The 16,964-nt window shown below is 41.6% G+C and overlaps 1 long non-coding RNA gene across 1 annotated transcript; it reads left to right on the forward strand.

Annotated features, from left to right (window-relative positions):
* The first annotated feature begins 262 nt into the window (after window positions 1-262).
* On the forward strand, window positions 263-3,804 carry LOC112614595. Its single transcript, XR_003117101.1, has 4 exons — window positions 263-310; window positions 1,447-1,492; window positions 2,184-2,421; window positions 3,147-3,804. It is a non-coding gene; the product is annotated as an uncharacterized LOC112614595 (long non-coding RNA).
* Window positions 3,805-16,964: the final 13,160 nt, after the last annotated feature.

Here is a 16,964-nt window from a genome sequence, read left to right on the forward strand (position 1 = left end):
TCAAATCCATGGCGCTCTGTTGATTAACAGTGAAAATGCCTTTGTGAAGACGATACATTTAGAAGAGTCCTGAGGCTCGCACCAGAAGCTGACACTGAAGGTTTATTTTAATGTAGCGCGAATCAGAGCGAACGACGTGAAAAGAGTTCTGTTTCTCCTGGAAGGATGCCACTTGTTTCCACTCCCAGGGAAATGTCTTCCAAGCTCTTTACCAAATCTGCAAGCTGAACCAACTCAACTGTGGCTGCCTTGCCCACCTGAAGACCTCAGGATCCACCAGCAGCCCAAGACACCTCGAAGCTGGTGCAAGGTCAGTACCAGAAATCATGTCTGAGTGATTTGCAATGTAATGCAAAACTCAGTGGAATGAGGAGTTTTTTGTGGCCTTGTATTTTTTTTTTTTTCCACACCACTGAATGCCAGTGTTTATGTGGGGGCATGCTTAGAGATGGAAATTTGGAAGGAAAGTCCACCACAGCATTTATGCAAATTGGGGACCCAGCAATATTATCTGTTTAACGACACCAATAGCAAGCAGATGAATGTATATTAACCACATTAGAAGTAAAACAAGAAAGATGTAAAAATGATATGGAGAAGGAGAGAAAAAGACAAGGAGGGAGAGAGGGAGCAAGAGGGGAAAGAGAAAAAAGATTGATGGATTGAAAACTTTGCCATCCTTTATAACAATGTGTTTGCATCTGCTGCTCCCTTGTCTAAGAATGCCATTCCACCCTTTCTTCACCTGGCGAACTCCAACTCAATCTGTGACCTCACCTTAATGTTATTTCCTCAGGGAAATCTTCCATAAACCACAAGACTGGGTCAGGTCCCCATATTATGTGGTCTGATGAAACTGTCTTCTTTTTTTTCTGTAGCACACGTCATAATGTCATGATCATAATTATGTATTCTGGTCTATGTGATTATCTGTTACATGCTAGTCTTCCTCAAGGATCAAAAGTTCTGAACTAGTAAGATTCCAAAAGCCTAGTGCTGGCCTTAGGTCTGAACAGGGCCTTCAAGTCACCCACTGTGTTGGGGAATGATGAATGAATGGATGTTTAAAAGAACTGCACTTTATTATCTGAGCCTTCCTCGTTTAGCATAGTCCTGTCCACATGCACATACCACAGGCCAGCCCTGTGAGATAATCAAGAAAGGAGCTCAATTCCCATAGCTTTTTAGTGCCATTTCTCAGGTCCCAATAGATTCACTGATTTGCCAAGAAGAAGCACCAGTGGGTCAGAGGCAGAGCGTGAACGGAATTCAGTCTCCCAATGCCAGGGTCCCTCCCTCAATTCCCACTCCTCAGTAGACAGGTCTCTCTGCAGAATGGGAAGGGGAGGGTTGAGGGTTTAGGGACAGGACAGTAAAAAGGCAGGAAGAGTAATCATGACAGAAGAGATTTATTCCTGCCTTCTTCTCCTTTCTTTTTGCATTAAGGACAAGCATCGCCTGCACACGTCAGCACAAATGGGAACATGATGAGGTACCACTTTTTCCAGGGCTGTGACCAACTCCTCAGGGCAGCAGGCAAAGCTGTCCTTCTGAGTTAGCCCTTGAAGTTTTCCTCAAATCTCTTGCTGCAGGGAAGCCAAGCCAGTCAACCCTAGGCTTCCACTGGGAGCTGTATTCCTTCCTTCCTTCATTCATTCCCCAAATATTTTTCAAGGGTCCACCATGTGCCAGGCATTGTGCTAAAAGTGGTTTGTGTAGGCTCGAGTGAGGCCTGTGGGGTGACCAGCTATCCCAGTTTCCCTGGCGTGAGAGACTTTCTGTGTGCAAACTAAGACAGCTGGTTACCCTACTTCGGGCGTGAGCTTAGGATGCGGTGTAACTTTCTGTACAGAGTGTAATTCTGAAGAATCACACCAAGATCACCTTCCTTGCTAAAACGAACATCCTCAAGCTCCAGTCCACACCAGTGATTCAAATCCTCTGAGGCTGGAAACCTATGTTGAATCAGTTCCCCCAAGTTATTATTATGCATATTTAAGTTTGAGAACAGCTGGACTAGTGCTTAGGCATATGAACTTTAAAGCCACTCAGGCGTGGATTCAAATTCCACTCCCACCATTAAACATCTATGCACATTTTTACAAATTGCTTAATCAATATGGACTCTAATTTCCTAATTTGTAAAATGGGTCGGATAATACTATTTTCATCGTGTTCTTGAGTGATGCTGCCTAGAGTTGAAGGAGGCCAGGAGCACCAGAAGCTGAAGGAGGCCGGGGTGGATTCTCCCCTGGGGACTTCAGCAGGAGCACGGGCTCCTGACACTTCAGTTCCATCTCTTGTTTAAAGGCACCCAGTTTTTCATCATTTGTTACAGCAGCTTGGAAAACACACACTAGTGAAGCCCTGACCTACCCCGCAAGTGCCCATCTGAGCACCCCTTGTGGGCTCTGAGCAGGGGTGAGTACTCCTTTCATTCAGGCTTGCATGCCCAGGCCCCATGTAATGTAAGTAATGAACAGACTACATATTCTTGAAAAATCTGTAGGCCTGGATGATAGCAATGTTTTTTATTTTATTTTTTTATTTGGAATGCAAAACAACAACAATAACAATAACAGAAAACCAAAACCAAACCTGAACTAGAAATGCAAGAGAAAAATGAAGCAACCGAAAGTTGCATAGTTGTTTCTTCCTTCCCCTGAAGGTATGCCCAGCATCTTGTAGGTAGCTTGGTGACATTTCATGGTGATGTTTTACAAGTTGGTTTTGGCAATAGTCACGTCCTTTTTTTTTTTTTTTTTTTGAGATGGAGTCTCACTCTGTCGCCCAGTCTGGAGTACAGTGGTGCAATCTCTGCTCACTGCAACCTCTGCCTCCTGGATTCTCCTGCCTCAGCCTCCCAAGTAGTTGGAATTACAGGTGTGGGCCACCATGCCCGACTAATTTTTGTATTTTCAGGAGAGACAGGGTTTCATCATGTTGGTCAGGCTGCTCTCAAACTCCTGACCTCGTGATCCACCCGCCTCAGCCTCCCAAAGTGCTGGGATTACAGGCATGAGGCATCGTGCCTGGCCCCCTGTATTTTTCTTACGTGGCTGTGAAGTCTCTGGGCTGCTTTTGGGTTCTCCCTTCTTGATTTAGCACAAATCCCAACTTCTTGGCCATGTTCCTTTCCTCTCCAGAGTTGCCACCACTACCTCCACGTCTTGCAACCCCTCTTCCCTTCACTTTGACTGCCACCTTCTTCACTGCCCAGGAAAAAAAATAATGAAATTTCACCATTTAAAGTGTTTCAGTGCAGCTTGCTATGGGAACACTGGTGAGTAACCCAAATGGCCAATTGTCCTAATAGCCACCATGGATTGGATGGATGCTAACAACAGGCTCAGAACTCCCCATCTGTTGCCTCCTTTTATCCACATGAGAATCAGACAAGTAGATGCTGCTGGTATTACTGTACTTTTCTCATTTTACAGGTCAGGATGGGGAGGGTTGAGGAGGTTAAGGAAGTTGTTTGAGGTCACACTGCAGTTAAGAAAGGAAAAAGGACTTAGAAACTTATTCTTCCAACTTTAGAACCAAGGTCAGTGACCAAGGCCCTGCTTAGACTTTCTGAAGGTCACAGCTGGCCTTCTACCTGGAGTTTTGACTTCCTTTCTGAGATAGGAACTTGAATGGCAATCACAAGAAAGTTCAGAACTTCTCTTTCGTATTTTAGGCATTCCTTTATTTTTAAAATTTATTTTAATTTACGAATACTAATTGTATATAAGTATAAGGCATGATATGATATTTTGTTATGGCCACCTTGTGAAATAACTAAATGAGTCTCATTACCAAGTCTGGCACCTCACATATATATTTTTTTGTTTGGTAAAACATTGAAAATCTATCCTTTTAGCAATTTTGAAACATACGATGCATTTAAAAAATTATAGTCACCATTCTGTGCAATAGATCACTAAAGCTTATTTCTCCTGTCTAACTGAAACTTTGTACCCATTGATCAATATCTCCCTTTTCCCCACCTACATCCCTCCCCAGTCTCTGGTCACCAACATTCCACTCTCTGCTTCTTTGGACTCAACTTTCTTAGATTCCACATACAAGTGGAATCATGCAGTATTTGTCTTTCTTTACCTAGCTTATTTCACTTAGCATAATATCCTCCAAGTTCATCCATGTTATTGCACATTACAGAATTTACTATTTCTAAAAGGCTGATAGTATTCCTTTGTTTATATAGACCACATTTCTTTTATCCATTTATTTGTTGATGGGCACTTAGGTTGATTCCATATCTTAGCTAATGTGAATAATGCTGGAATGAACTTTAATGTGCAGCTATCTCTTTAATATACCAATTTCAATTCCTTTGGGATATACCCAAAAGTGGGATCTCTTTTATTTTTGAGTGTGATTTAACTCCAGCCTCTCAGCTCTTTCTCTGAAAATCAGTGTGAACTAGTTATTCCCAGATAGAATCTATTAAGCAGGACTTTTGTTTTGGAGTCATCTCTAAGGACTTGCAAATTAGGAGAAAATGTTTTTCTGGACGTCTGCAACAACACAAGCCATTTTGTTGGCCAGCATTTCCTAGAAGTCATTCCAGGTAATACGTGTTCCTTGAACAACAACAACAAAAATTTTTCATGAGCAAAGACTTGTAGGAAATCCTGCCGTGAAGGTTTTATAATTGCTGGACTTCAGAGCCTTTTGTTTGCTAATGTAGTCTGAGGATCTCTAAAATGACGCTATGATATGCATCCATTATCTTTTCATGAAACGTAGCTACATTTGGGCTTCCACAGAGCAACTTTGGGGACGTGTTACTTTGGTTTCTTCCTTGCAATTAGCATTTTCTTCTCTGTGACTTAGGGAGGTGTGTCCATATCTTTCCTGAGAGTTCTTTATTTTCCAAGCCTGATCTATGTAAATATCAAATCACTTACAAGACATGGCAGGCCTTCCCGATGATGAAATTGTCATGACTTCATTGTTCCTATAATCACCCAAATGAGTTCTGAAGTGTGGGCCTTTAGCTGCTGAGAAATAGGAAACAGAGTCAAGTCTGGCCCTATCTTGAATTGTATGTGACAGCTCATGCTCAGTTTCAGTGACAAGAAATGTGTTGAGCTAAAAATATTCTAAGCAGATGTGAATCTGGGACATGTGACTGCAAGACACCCCTGCCTGCCATTTTTTCGACTTCTAGTGTCTCTCAATGCACAGTCGCTACAATCTCAGGCCACCATAGCACCCTGTGCATGCAACTTGTTTCTGTGAGTGCATATCTGAGGCCACTGGAGATGGCTTGGTGGAGAATATCTCTACATCAGCCAGCCACAGTGGCTCCTAGCAGCCCCAGAGTGGATGGGAAGAAATAAATTCCATCACAGGTTAGGCCTAAGTTCTTCTTATGAAAATTCTTGTGCATTTGTTTTTTCCCTCCAGTCTTCCGTATCATTAACAAGAGCTTGATTCTATCCTCTGGTTTGAAGACACATTGCTCCCATGATTCTGTAGAAGTGGGTTTCAAGTTGGTCCAGGAGAACTTGATGCCTATGGGCAAAAGTGGAATCTGCCCTGCATGCAAAATGGGTGTGTGGGACTCTTGGGGGTTAGAGTCTTATATGGAAACTGAATTATTTTAAGAAGTCTCTTGGCTCACCTGCAGAAGATAAAAGCTAATACCTGTCTATCTTTTACAGAATGACAAACAATTACTATACTTCACTGAACACATCTTGTATACTATGCATACGAGCCAATTGTAGCTACTTTTATTTATTGGGCTCTGCCATCAAAGCTTTTGGATACTGTCTTAGCGTCAAACCATTATGGTACTTTAGTGCATTGACATGTGAGCTTGTGTTTTGGTGGAATCAATGTAAGTTTTCATATCTCTTCTTTTCATCTTAGGATCTTCCAGGAATCTAAAAATGTGTGTGAGATTTCACGTGTAAAAGCTGAGTTATTCTGAATCCACATTTTCCTGAAGATTTTTCTTTGTGTGGTCAGCTTTCTTGGAAAAATCCAGAAGTCGTCATGAACTTACAACCCTGCACAAATAAATGTAATATTTCAGTTGAAGATTGAGAGCTGACATATAGGGCAAGGATAACTGGCCCAATACAGACATAGGTCCTTTGAGTAAAGTAATCTGATCATCCTTAAGGAGAGCCTCAGTATAGAGCCTAGTCAGAACCAGTGGAAGTTTAGACTCTCAAAGAGTCAGCCAGGTTCCTCTTGGGAAGCCCCTACTCGAGAATCCTGCATGACAGAGTTTGACATCTGGCTCTGTTATCTACAAGCTTGACTTCATTCCTATAATCCTCCATTTCATCATCTTTAAAGTGGCAATGAATTGTGTCTAGACAGACAGAATAGATGCGAGGTCATCATGCCACACTGCACATAAGTACTTAGCATGTAGTGAGTACTACGCAAATGGCAGCTTCCATTGCTATTGATGAGTGCGACTTGCTGAGAGAATCATCCATCTATCTTCTATGTGCTAATTGAGTGCACATGTTTCTTACCTATGAGTGTTAAAGCTTTGTCAGGAAGAGTGGCAACATCTCAGGCTGAATCAGCCCTATCCAGGACTTGGCATTCCCTAATCTGGGCCCCAACCTATGAGTCATACAGCCTTCTCCATGTGGACACCACAGCAAATCACTTTTCCCATAATGAACAACCAGACACACTCCATTGTGGTGACGGAAAGTAATTATGAACGTAAATGATCTAACCAGACATGGGTTCCACTAAGGTTTAACCCCTGGTTTCCTTTTCTGCACAGTAATCACACACTGTCCTGTGGCAGCCACTGAGGGAAGAATCATTACAGAGAATTATGTGATCCTTCTGCCCACTGAACCACAGGCTGGGGTGCAGGCGGGGGCATGGCACATCTGGCTTTATTTTGGGGTCTGGTGACACCAGGAACAGGGATAAATGCCCTACCTTAAGTATGGGCTGTTCCAGATCCAGGAGCAAATATCTAACAGGCCACATTCCCTTTTTTCCCAGCCAGAATGGAGGTTTCCATTCTGACGTGATATGGCCACAATGTCATTAGAACTACCAGCACTCATATTCCCCTCACTGTGATCCCTGCAGCTCAAAACAGAGCTATCTAGGCTATGGTCTGCACAGGTCAATGTGACTCTAGTAATTCTGTTACTACCTTTGCAATTGCTTTTTATGCTAGCACAAACACTGCTATTAATTCTCTCGATACCATGGCTAGGCAACCTTTATTCTGGGCCCAGTACTGAGCTAACCACTTTCACATATATTTCTCATTTCATCCCTATGAGGTTATACTGATATTACTCTCACTTCCTAGATAAATGGACTAAGAATTGAATGGGGTAAGGTGACATGCCCAAGGTCCCGTAGATAATACACAGCAAAGCCAGAATACCAACCCAGCTCACATGGCTCCTGGGTCGAAGCTGGTTGCCCCATATGACAAATGTCCTCTGCAGTAACAGGTCCATGTTACCAACATCAGAGTAGTTGAACTGATTTTGTTAACATAATGCCTAGGAAATCTAACCAAGGCCATTTGTTGTTTAAACTGAAGCAAGAAGAAGATTGCAGTTATGAATAAAGAAATTAAGCAATTTTGGTATAGCAAGAGAATCCTGACATTTGTTGCCATTATTTATTTATTTATTTATTTATTTATTTATTTATTTATTTAATTTGTTTCTCGAGACAGGATCTCACTCTGTCACCCAGGCGGGAGTACAGTGGTGTGATCTTGGCTATGTAATCTCGGCTCACTGCAACCTCCACCTCCCAGGTTCAAGGGATTCTCGTGCCCCAGCCTTTGGAGTAGCTGGGATCACAGGTGCGCACCATCATATCCAGCTAATTTTCATAATTTTAGCAGAGATGGGGTTTTGCCACATTGGCCAGGCTGATCTCGAACTCCTGATCTCAAGCAGTTCACCTGTGTCAGCCTCCCACAGTGCTGGGATTACAGGTGTGAGCCACTGCATCCAGGCGCCGTTATTTATTTAGTTTTTAAAATGTGGAGTAATGTAACTACAGCCAGGTATACATAAAGTATGTTAATCTTAAGTATACAGTTTAATGAGACAGGTTATCCATGTACAAATTTTTGTAAATTTGAATGTGTATGAGTTCTCAACTTAGTGTCACTACAATAGCAAAACATTTCCACCCTCCAGAGGGCTACCATATGCCTCCCTCCACCTCTGTACTCCTCCCTCTACCAATATTCAAGTGGCCATCATCATCGATTTGTTTTGCCTGACTTTGAATGTATATATATATATATAAAACAAAGTATGCATATATATACTTATATATGTACACATATATATATGTGTATATATTATATTATATATATGTGTGTATATACACACACACACATACATACACACAAACACACACACGCACACTTTTTGTCTGCTTTCTTTAACTCAACAAAATATCTGTGGGATTCTTCCAGACTAAATTATGCATGGACAATACTGTTGTACCAGTAGTTTGTTCTTTTTAATTGCTATATGGTATTCCATTGACTGGAGAGACCGCATCTATTTATGTTTTGACTAAGATAAGTAAGTCATTTATAAACATTCTTATATAGGTATTTTTGGACATATGCAAATATGTGGGTATACTTTCCTATGAATAGAATTTCTGGGTTATAGTGCAGTTGTAAGGTTCATTTTAATAGAAACTACAAACAGATTTCTAAGGTAGTTTTACCATTTTATATTCTTAACCGTAATCTATGACAGTTCTTCTCACATGCTTGCCAACACTTGGGAATGTCCTGACATTTATTTTTGATAAGCTCCTTGTACATTCTCTGTTTTACAAATAAAGCCTGAATTGTTTCTATGAAATGAATCACACACCCGTTTATGCTTTATTTTTATCTTTTTGTGAGAAAGAATTTATGAAAAAAAGTATACCGGCCTTTACAGGTCTGCCCCTGAGATGGGGAGTGGTAAAAACAAAACAGAACAAACAAACAAACAATAAAAACAGGCTTTGAAAAAAGGACCTTCAAGTCAGGATGGAGCTTAGATGAATAGAATTGCTACAGAAAGCCTACAACCAAAGTTTTATTTCATGCATGCATAATTCTGGGTTTATGGCAGTCCTCAAATCATATTTTATAACAAGACAAGCTTAATGACTGGTTCTTTGCCATATACTTAATGAGCTGATGCATATACCCCAAGTTACCCAAGTCATCAGATGGCAAATGTTTTATTTAGCCTAGAACATTAAATATTTATTGAGCCAGTCCATGGTTTACTCATTTATTCACTCCTTCATTCATTCACAAGACAAACATTCATTAGGCATCCACCATGGGCCAGGCACTGTGTTCAGCCTGAGGACATGACACTAAGTAAAACCAGCATACAGGTGCTGCCTAAAAAGACATAATAATACATATAATCAACACATATAATATGGCTTGCTGTGTTCAACAATAAGGAAAGGCAGTGTTTCGTTATTCATTCATTCAATACGCACCTAATGATTGAGGCTCACGCAGATACATTGCTCATGTTCTGTACACTGGGGATGAGAAAGATACCTAGACCCTTCAGCTGCTCCTACAAGCTTGTAGTCCAGGAAATGAAGGGAAAGTAGCCTGAATGCTCTGGCCAGAGGTAGCTGAAGTATGGCACAAGGAATGAGGAGGGTTCAGATAGCAGATTCTAGAGTTACACCCCATTCCGAGAGACCCTTTGTCAAGAACAACCAGACAGCATGTCTTGGTCCTGGAATCCCTCCCGACATTCTCAAAGACTTGTCAAGCACAGGGACTTGGCTATGAGTTGATGGAAAGGCAAAGCCATGCTAACCATGCTGTGTGCCAGGGATTGGACTTGCCATGTACATTGGTTGCCCTGTTTTTTGCTCTTTCACTCAATCACAGGCATTCAAATTAACATCAGTGTCAAAAACACATGCTAATGCATTTGCATGTAGAGAACTTGAGAACTCAGGCTTTCAACCCTGGATGCTTTTTATTCCCATGTCAAGAATTTTTGTAATTTTGAATGTGTGTGAGTTCTCAACTTAGTGTCACTATAATAGCAAAGGATGGCCAGTCAAAATATTTAGGAAATCAATTTTTGCAATGATGAGAGTGCTGATGGTATGATGATAATGTGTATACTATCAGGTAAAAATTGTATAAATTCTGACAATCATCCATTCTTAGTCCATTTTACAGATGAGTTAACTGAGGTTCAGAGAAGCATTTTGTTGCAGAGTCGTCTTGTAGGTAACATGTAGGAGAAGTGCAATTTGAGTTTAGGAGGTCTGAAATTCAGAGCTCCAGGGTCTGAAGCCACGAGGCTGTATTAACTTTCTGAGACATAGAGGATCCTTTGAAATGAACCAACCTGTAATTCACATCAAATGTTTCACATACTGCAGGCGATGAGATTATTTACCATATTCTCAGCGATACTTGAAAACTCATGGGCTTAGTTCAGATTTAGGTAAGGTACAAAGGCACATTTCAACTCTGCTATCCTTTAAACCCCTCACATTCCAGAAGAATGAGGCTGTCTCTGTTTTGTGTGATGTCAGGATTTCCCTGCTGGGCTGTGTCCACTCTGTTGGAGCGCCTTTGTCCTGGGAATCAAATGACTTAGTCTCTTTAGAGAAGTTGGGCATGGAGCCCTGGGCTCACATGGCCATTGGCCATGCTAAGTCAGAGAGCCAGGAGAAGTCATCTACATCTCCATCCCTGACAGTGGGAGGGGCCTACTGCACCACAGGTGTTCTCTGAAATGGAAGATAAATACCTTTTAGAAGTATTTTGCTGTCGAACACCACCTGCAACCCTGGTATTAAATGTATCATTTCTTTCAAAGGGATCCCCATTGTCTTTTTTGTTCAACAGACTGTGTATCTAACACGTGCTACTATGTGAAGAATGCCACAGATTTCCTATAGTTGGGTAGCTTCTGCAGAGATTGATAATATCTCTCAAATGTCAAACTTTCTTAGTTTTTTTCAAAAGTGACACGAGGTAATTAAAAATAAACATGTGCTTAGAAATGCTATGAACTTTCAGATGTTAAAATACACATTTTTCCTACTTTTTTTTTTTCTCACCAATAATTTGAGAACTTACCCCCACCCCAGGATTAGAAATGAACCCTTTTCAACACTCTCTGACTGTCTCATGATCCGAGTTCTAATAAGCAATATGCCATTCAGAGAGAGCATGTCCCTAAGTAAAGGACAGGCTCTTTGAGGACTTGCAGCTCTTCTCATTCCTCCTCTTTGTGGTGTGTCTGTGAGAACTGGCTTCTGGTTGCTGCAACACTGGGAGACAAAATGCAAACCAAACAAATAATCCATTTCCAAGGTTTGCTTGCAGAGAGAGAGATCTATTTAGGAAACATATATTGTTCGGTTTCGGGGGAAAATCATGTAATCATTGCAAGGGAGAAAGCATGGAAAGTGCTTTATTTTGCATAAAAATCCCCTTGCTCTATGATTTATGTAGCTGAGAGTTTTAGTCTGGGGGAGCATGGTCTTAGTATCCCACCAAAGGAAGATGGAATCTAAAATGCAGAGAGAATTGCCTGTCACAACAAAACATTGGCATTTATTAGCCTGGCATGAGGAGAGGCAGTGTGTGTGTGTGTTGGGGGGTGGGGTGGGGGGTCAGTGAAAAAAAAAGAAATAAATGTACTTTGCTTGTGGGAGATCTTACAGACTAAAGAGGGACCCAAAGCTATGCATTACTACTTAGAGCAGACAAATCATTCCCCGCAATTAATATTTGAGGACTCAGCTGGGTTCTGCTGAACTTACGTAGAGTGTATGGGAAATCAGCATTGATTCAATTTACCAGTTACTTAGATGCTGCAAAGAACTGCCTTTCTCTCTAGTTGAGAATGTTTTATTGCAGTCAGCACCTGTTTATGAAATGCCCTCTGGGTATCTCTCCCACTTAAGAGGTACAGTCTCTTAGGATATCAGGGCTGGAAGGAAACTAACAAGTCTTTCAGCCCAAACACCTTATCAATTCTTGGATTTTCACCACCACATCCCAGAAAAGAAGCTAGAAAGCTTCTCCTTCAACACGTCCAGAGATGGAAAGATACAAACCTTCCAAGCAGCTTTTTCTATTCAGATAACTGCAGTTGTAAGAAAGTGGTCTCTTAACATTGAACCAAAAATTGGGCTTCTTCTAACTTCTGGTTTTGCTCCTTCTGTTGCCCTCATGACTACAGATTAAATGAAGCCTTTGATGAAGTGCATGCAGTTTGGAGTTTCACTCATGGGAATTCTTGTCACAAACTGAATGTGTAACCCAGGGTATCTGGGTTTTTGGGAACGCACTGTGTAAAAGTATCTACTTGTAACTGTTACACCCTGAGTTGTTTCAGAAAGTTCCAAGAAGAAGCTTAGCCTTGGAAAAAACAAAAACTGGTTGAATCCAGAGGTGGAGATGAATTTTGGTCAACTCTCCTCATTGCCACACTAAAAACTCTGCTCAGAGGGGAGCTTATTCACCATTTTCTATTCATGCAATGTGTGTTGAAGCATGGTCTACAACAGCATGCATGCTGCCTTCACCCTTCTTCTACATACAATGACTCGGTTAACCTGCTGAATAAAAGTCCTGTTTTCACCTTTGCTGGGGGAGGTGCTGCTTTGGGAACTATTCCCAGTGTCCTCTTCACTTTTTGCAAGTAATAGAATACCCTTTTTAAATCCTACTTGGTTGTGGTCATTGGAGTGTCAACCTGCGAAGCATTCGAACCCACCCAGGGTTAACAAATGCAGAATAACAAATGTCAGGTTTTAGGCAAGTTACTTACTCACTCAAAATAGGAAGATATAAGTTCCATCAGTTGTCAATCATGATGAGATTTGTTCTGCTGCAGTAACAGACAATGGCAACTCTTAGTAGCTCTAAATGACCAGTTTAAATAACACCTCATCTTTGTAGTTTTGATAGCGACAGGAGGCAGCCAAATGCCTAGGCAGCTAGGAGCAGGTTCCCCGTGAAACCCCATCTCCAAGCCAAAGACAGTTTAAAGCCTGAAAGCCAAGCTCCAAGTTAAATCGGTGGACTGGATTGAGAACTTGTGTTCCTGTTTGGTGTTTTTCTCTGATTGGTCCCTGCCATCCACCTATTTCATGTACACCTAACCTTTTCTAATTGGTTTTCTATACTGTCATGCCCAGCTTTGAGTGGTCTTTGCTTTAACCTTTTCTGCATATTAACAAACTGATCAGCATGCACCCCCCATTCTGAGTCCATAAAAGGCTCTGGATCCAGCCACACAGGGGAACTTTCCCATCTTCAGGTAGGGAGCCAGCCCCAGCATGTCCCCTCTCCACTGAAAGCTGTTTTCATTGTTCAATAAAATTCTTCTCTGCCTTCCTCACTCTTCAATGTCCAGCATATCCTCATTTTTCTTGGAAGTGGTACAAGAGCAAGGGACCACTGAAGGTGGGTACAAGTTATAACACAGGCAAGTGGGGTCACGCCAGCTCTGGCTGAGTGAGGCCCAGGTCGGGCATCACTGGCGAGGGATCCCTGGCTTGCCAAGTGACCAAGAAGAAAAGTCTTACATTAGTTTGGCTTGGGTGAGGCCCTGACCTCTGTTACCTTCACTCAGCCATCTCGCTGACGGAGACTCTGTATTGATAGGCACTCCACCCAGAACTTGTGCACTCACATTTCCTGGCCAAAGAAAGTTACACAGCTATGTCTGATTTTAAATTGCAATCCTAATATGACCCAGAAGGTGAAGAGCCAGAAATATTTGATGACTACACTGAGCCCACTTTCACTCACAGGCTTGTTTTGCAGGGTTAATGATTTAAGCCATGTGATATATGGTTCACAGGGTACCTGACACCTGCCAAGTATTCTTCTCCCAGGAGTTGGCAGATCCTTGAAGGCGATCTCTGGTTTAGACATTCTCAGCTCCTTCCACTGTTCCTCACGCTACGTTATCTTAAATGTTTTTGTTTTTACCACCCTGGTTCATCTCCTCTAAAAATCCTACCCAAATGTCCCTGTTAATCCATGATCCACCCGAAACAATGTTCCAGCTGAATACAGAACCCAAGAGAACAAAATGATCTCCTTCCTTCTTCGAGATAATGTGTCCTAAAATCTGACTTTTTTTTTTCTTTTCTGGCAATCAGAGTGCACTGTTGAATTTACTGTCAATTAAACACTCTCCATCTCCTGTAGGTATATTTCTGTATTTAGATATGTTTCTCCAATCCCATACTTGTGTCATTAGCTTTTCAGTCACAAATAAAAGAAGTTTCACATTGTTCCTTATTAAAGAGCATCTGTTTGACTTGGCCCATTCTTCCCACCAGTTATAATTACTTCAGACCAAGGTCTTTCTCATCCAACATTCAAACAAACACTATGGAATGGGAGAGGTATGAAAACATTCATCCCCACAAACAATGGTCTCACCATTTTGGAAGGCATCTTTTTTACTTCATTTTTTAACAGCTGTATTAATATATAATTGAAGTACGATAAACTGAATACATTTAAAGGATACAATTTTTATGAGTGTGGAACTTTGAATACACCCGTGGAACCATGACTAAAATTAAGAAAATGAACATATCTGTCACTCCCAAAAGTTTCCTTGTGTTCCTTTCTAATCCTTCCTTCTTGCGTAGGAGATACTTGTTTTTTGTTTTTTTGGTTTTTGTTTTTTGTTTTTTTAGAAGTTGTCTCTCTCTGTCTCCCAGGCTGGAGGGCAGTGGCATGATCTCGGCTCACTGCAACCTCCGCCTCCCGAGTTCAAGTGATTCTCCTGCCTCAGCCTCTGAGTAGCTGGGACTGCAAGTGCGTGCCACCACACCCAGCTAATTTTTGTATTTTTAGTAGAGACAGGGTTTCACCATGTTGGCCAGGATGGTCTCGGTCTCTTGACCTCGTGATCCGCCGGCCTTGGCCTTCCAAAGTGCTGGGATAACAGGCGCGAGCCTTTGCACCCGGGCTAGGAAACATTTTTAAATCACTCTTTCTATTCTAATGACATATGTAGCAACTAGCACAGTGCTGAGCACAAAATAGATGATTTATACATATTGGTTGGAGTTCTTTTTGTGTGTGTGTGTGTTTTTTTTTTTGAGACAGAGTCTCACTCTGTCACCCAGGCTGGAGTACTGTGGCGTGATCTCGGCTCACAGAAAGCTCCGCTTCCTGGGTTCACGGCCATTCTCCTGCCTCAGCCTCCTGAGTAGCTGGGAATGCAGGCACCTGCAACTATGCTCAGCTAATTTTTTGTATATTTAGTAGAGATGGGATTTCACTGTGTTAGCCAGGATGGTCTCGATCTCCTGACCTCATGATCCACCCGCCTTGGTCTCCCAAAGTGTTGGGATTACAGGGGTGAGCCACCGTGCCCGGCCTATCTGTTGGAGTTCTAAAGAAGTGTCCAGAATATCTGAATGCTTGTCATGGCCATATAACAATGCCCCAAGTTTGGTCCTTATGCAGAAGGTGCCATTTGATGCCATGCATCTCACCCATTAGAACACAGATGATTACACAAGGGCAGAGCCCCTCATCCCAAGGTGCCCAAGCTATGAACAGGCCAGTGGCATATGGGATGACCTGGTATAGGGCCTGGTAATGCAGAAGTGGAGACATATTGTATTAACTTACGTATCTTTTATCCTATCCAAGATATATACATTCGGGTCATTCCAAAGTATTTACTGAACAATTACTACATATTGGGTACTATTCCAGGTGCTAGGCATTTAGCAGTGAAAAAAAAAACCTGTTGGAAGCCCAAGGGAAAAGTCTATTAATGTAGAGGGAGAGTAAGATGATGCAGAGGTAGACAGAGAAGGGGAGAAAAGATGTAAAAAGTAAAGGGCGGGAAAGTCATGATCATTTGGGGGAACTCCAAAAGTGACTATCACCCTCTCAGCCTTATTACCCTGGTATATTTTTGCTTTGCTTTTCTTTAGGCAAAGAAAGTGTTATCTGACATCCTCTTTTCCACTTCAACTCTTCCTACCCATGCAGCAATAGGAGCACATGTTCTAACGTGTCTGGAAAAACAACACTCATCAATTAATTACTAACTGTTCTCTGGAGCTCTGGGGGTGGTGCCTGGGACACAGAAGGCATAATCTTGAAATGAGGATATATCACTGTTTCTTTTGCATTGCATAAGGTAAGGGCACTTACCTACTGTCACAGCAGTGGACTGACCTCACAGAAGGACTGTCTGCTTAGTGGGAGAGCAAAGGGAAAATGATTTGAAGAAATCCAGATGCTATCGACCCATACTGCACAAGCCTTGCATTATTCAGCTTTAAGAACTAATGTATAATGTGTGCTACTACCATCAAACTTCTGTTGCAAATAATTCATGCTTGGAACTCTTAAAAGATACATTATTAACATTATCACCAGCAGAATCAGACTGGACGAATTCTTGGAATTTGATGAAAATGATCACTCTAGTATTTGATATTCTCTTTAAGTGTTTAAGTATATAAATCTCAGTTAGCAAGAGCCTAACATAATAAGGCAAAATTTGGCTCAAAATTTACAAAAAACCAGTCACTGGGTTAATTACCTAATACTGATTGCTACATTTTTTCAACACAGTGTAGACTCAACCCGCTTTGTCTGTCAAAGATCAAGAGTGCTACCTGGTTAGTGACTTTTTTGTTTGTTTGTTTGCTTCTTTGTTTAATAGCTTTATTAAAGTGTAATTTTTATACAAAATGGTTGGTGTTTACATCAACAGCAAAAGTAGAAACTCATTCCCAGAGTCTTGGATGGAGGCCAGGAATGCTGCTAAACATCCTACAATGAACACAGCCTGCAACACGAAGAATTAACCAGCCCAGAATATTAGTCATGCTAAGGCTGAGAAACCGTGTTTCAAAATGAGCCTCAGTTTTCTCATCTGTAAAATGATAGTGATATCTGCTTTTCAGGATTGTTG

Source organism: Theropithecus gelada, chromosome 20 (genome assembly GCF_003255815.1).
Source record: "Theropithecus gelada isolate Dixy chromosome 20, Tgel_1.0, whole genome shotgun sequence".
NCBI classification, from domain to species: domain Eukaryota; kingdom Metazoa; phylum Chordata; class Mammalia; order Primates; family Cercopithecidae; genus Theropithecus; species Theropithecus gelada.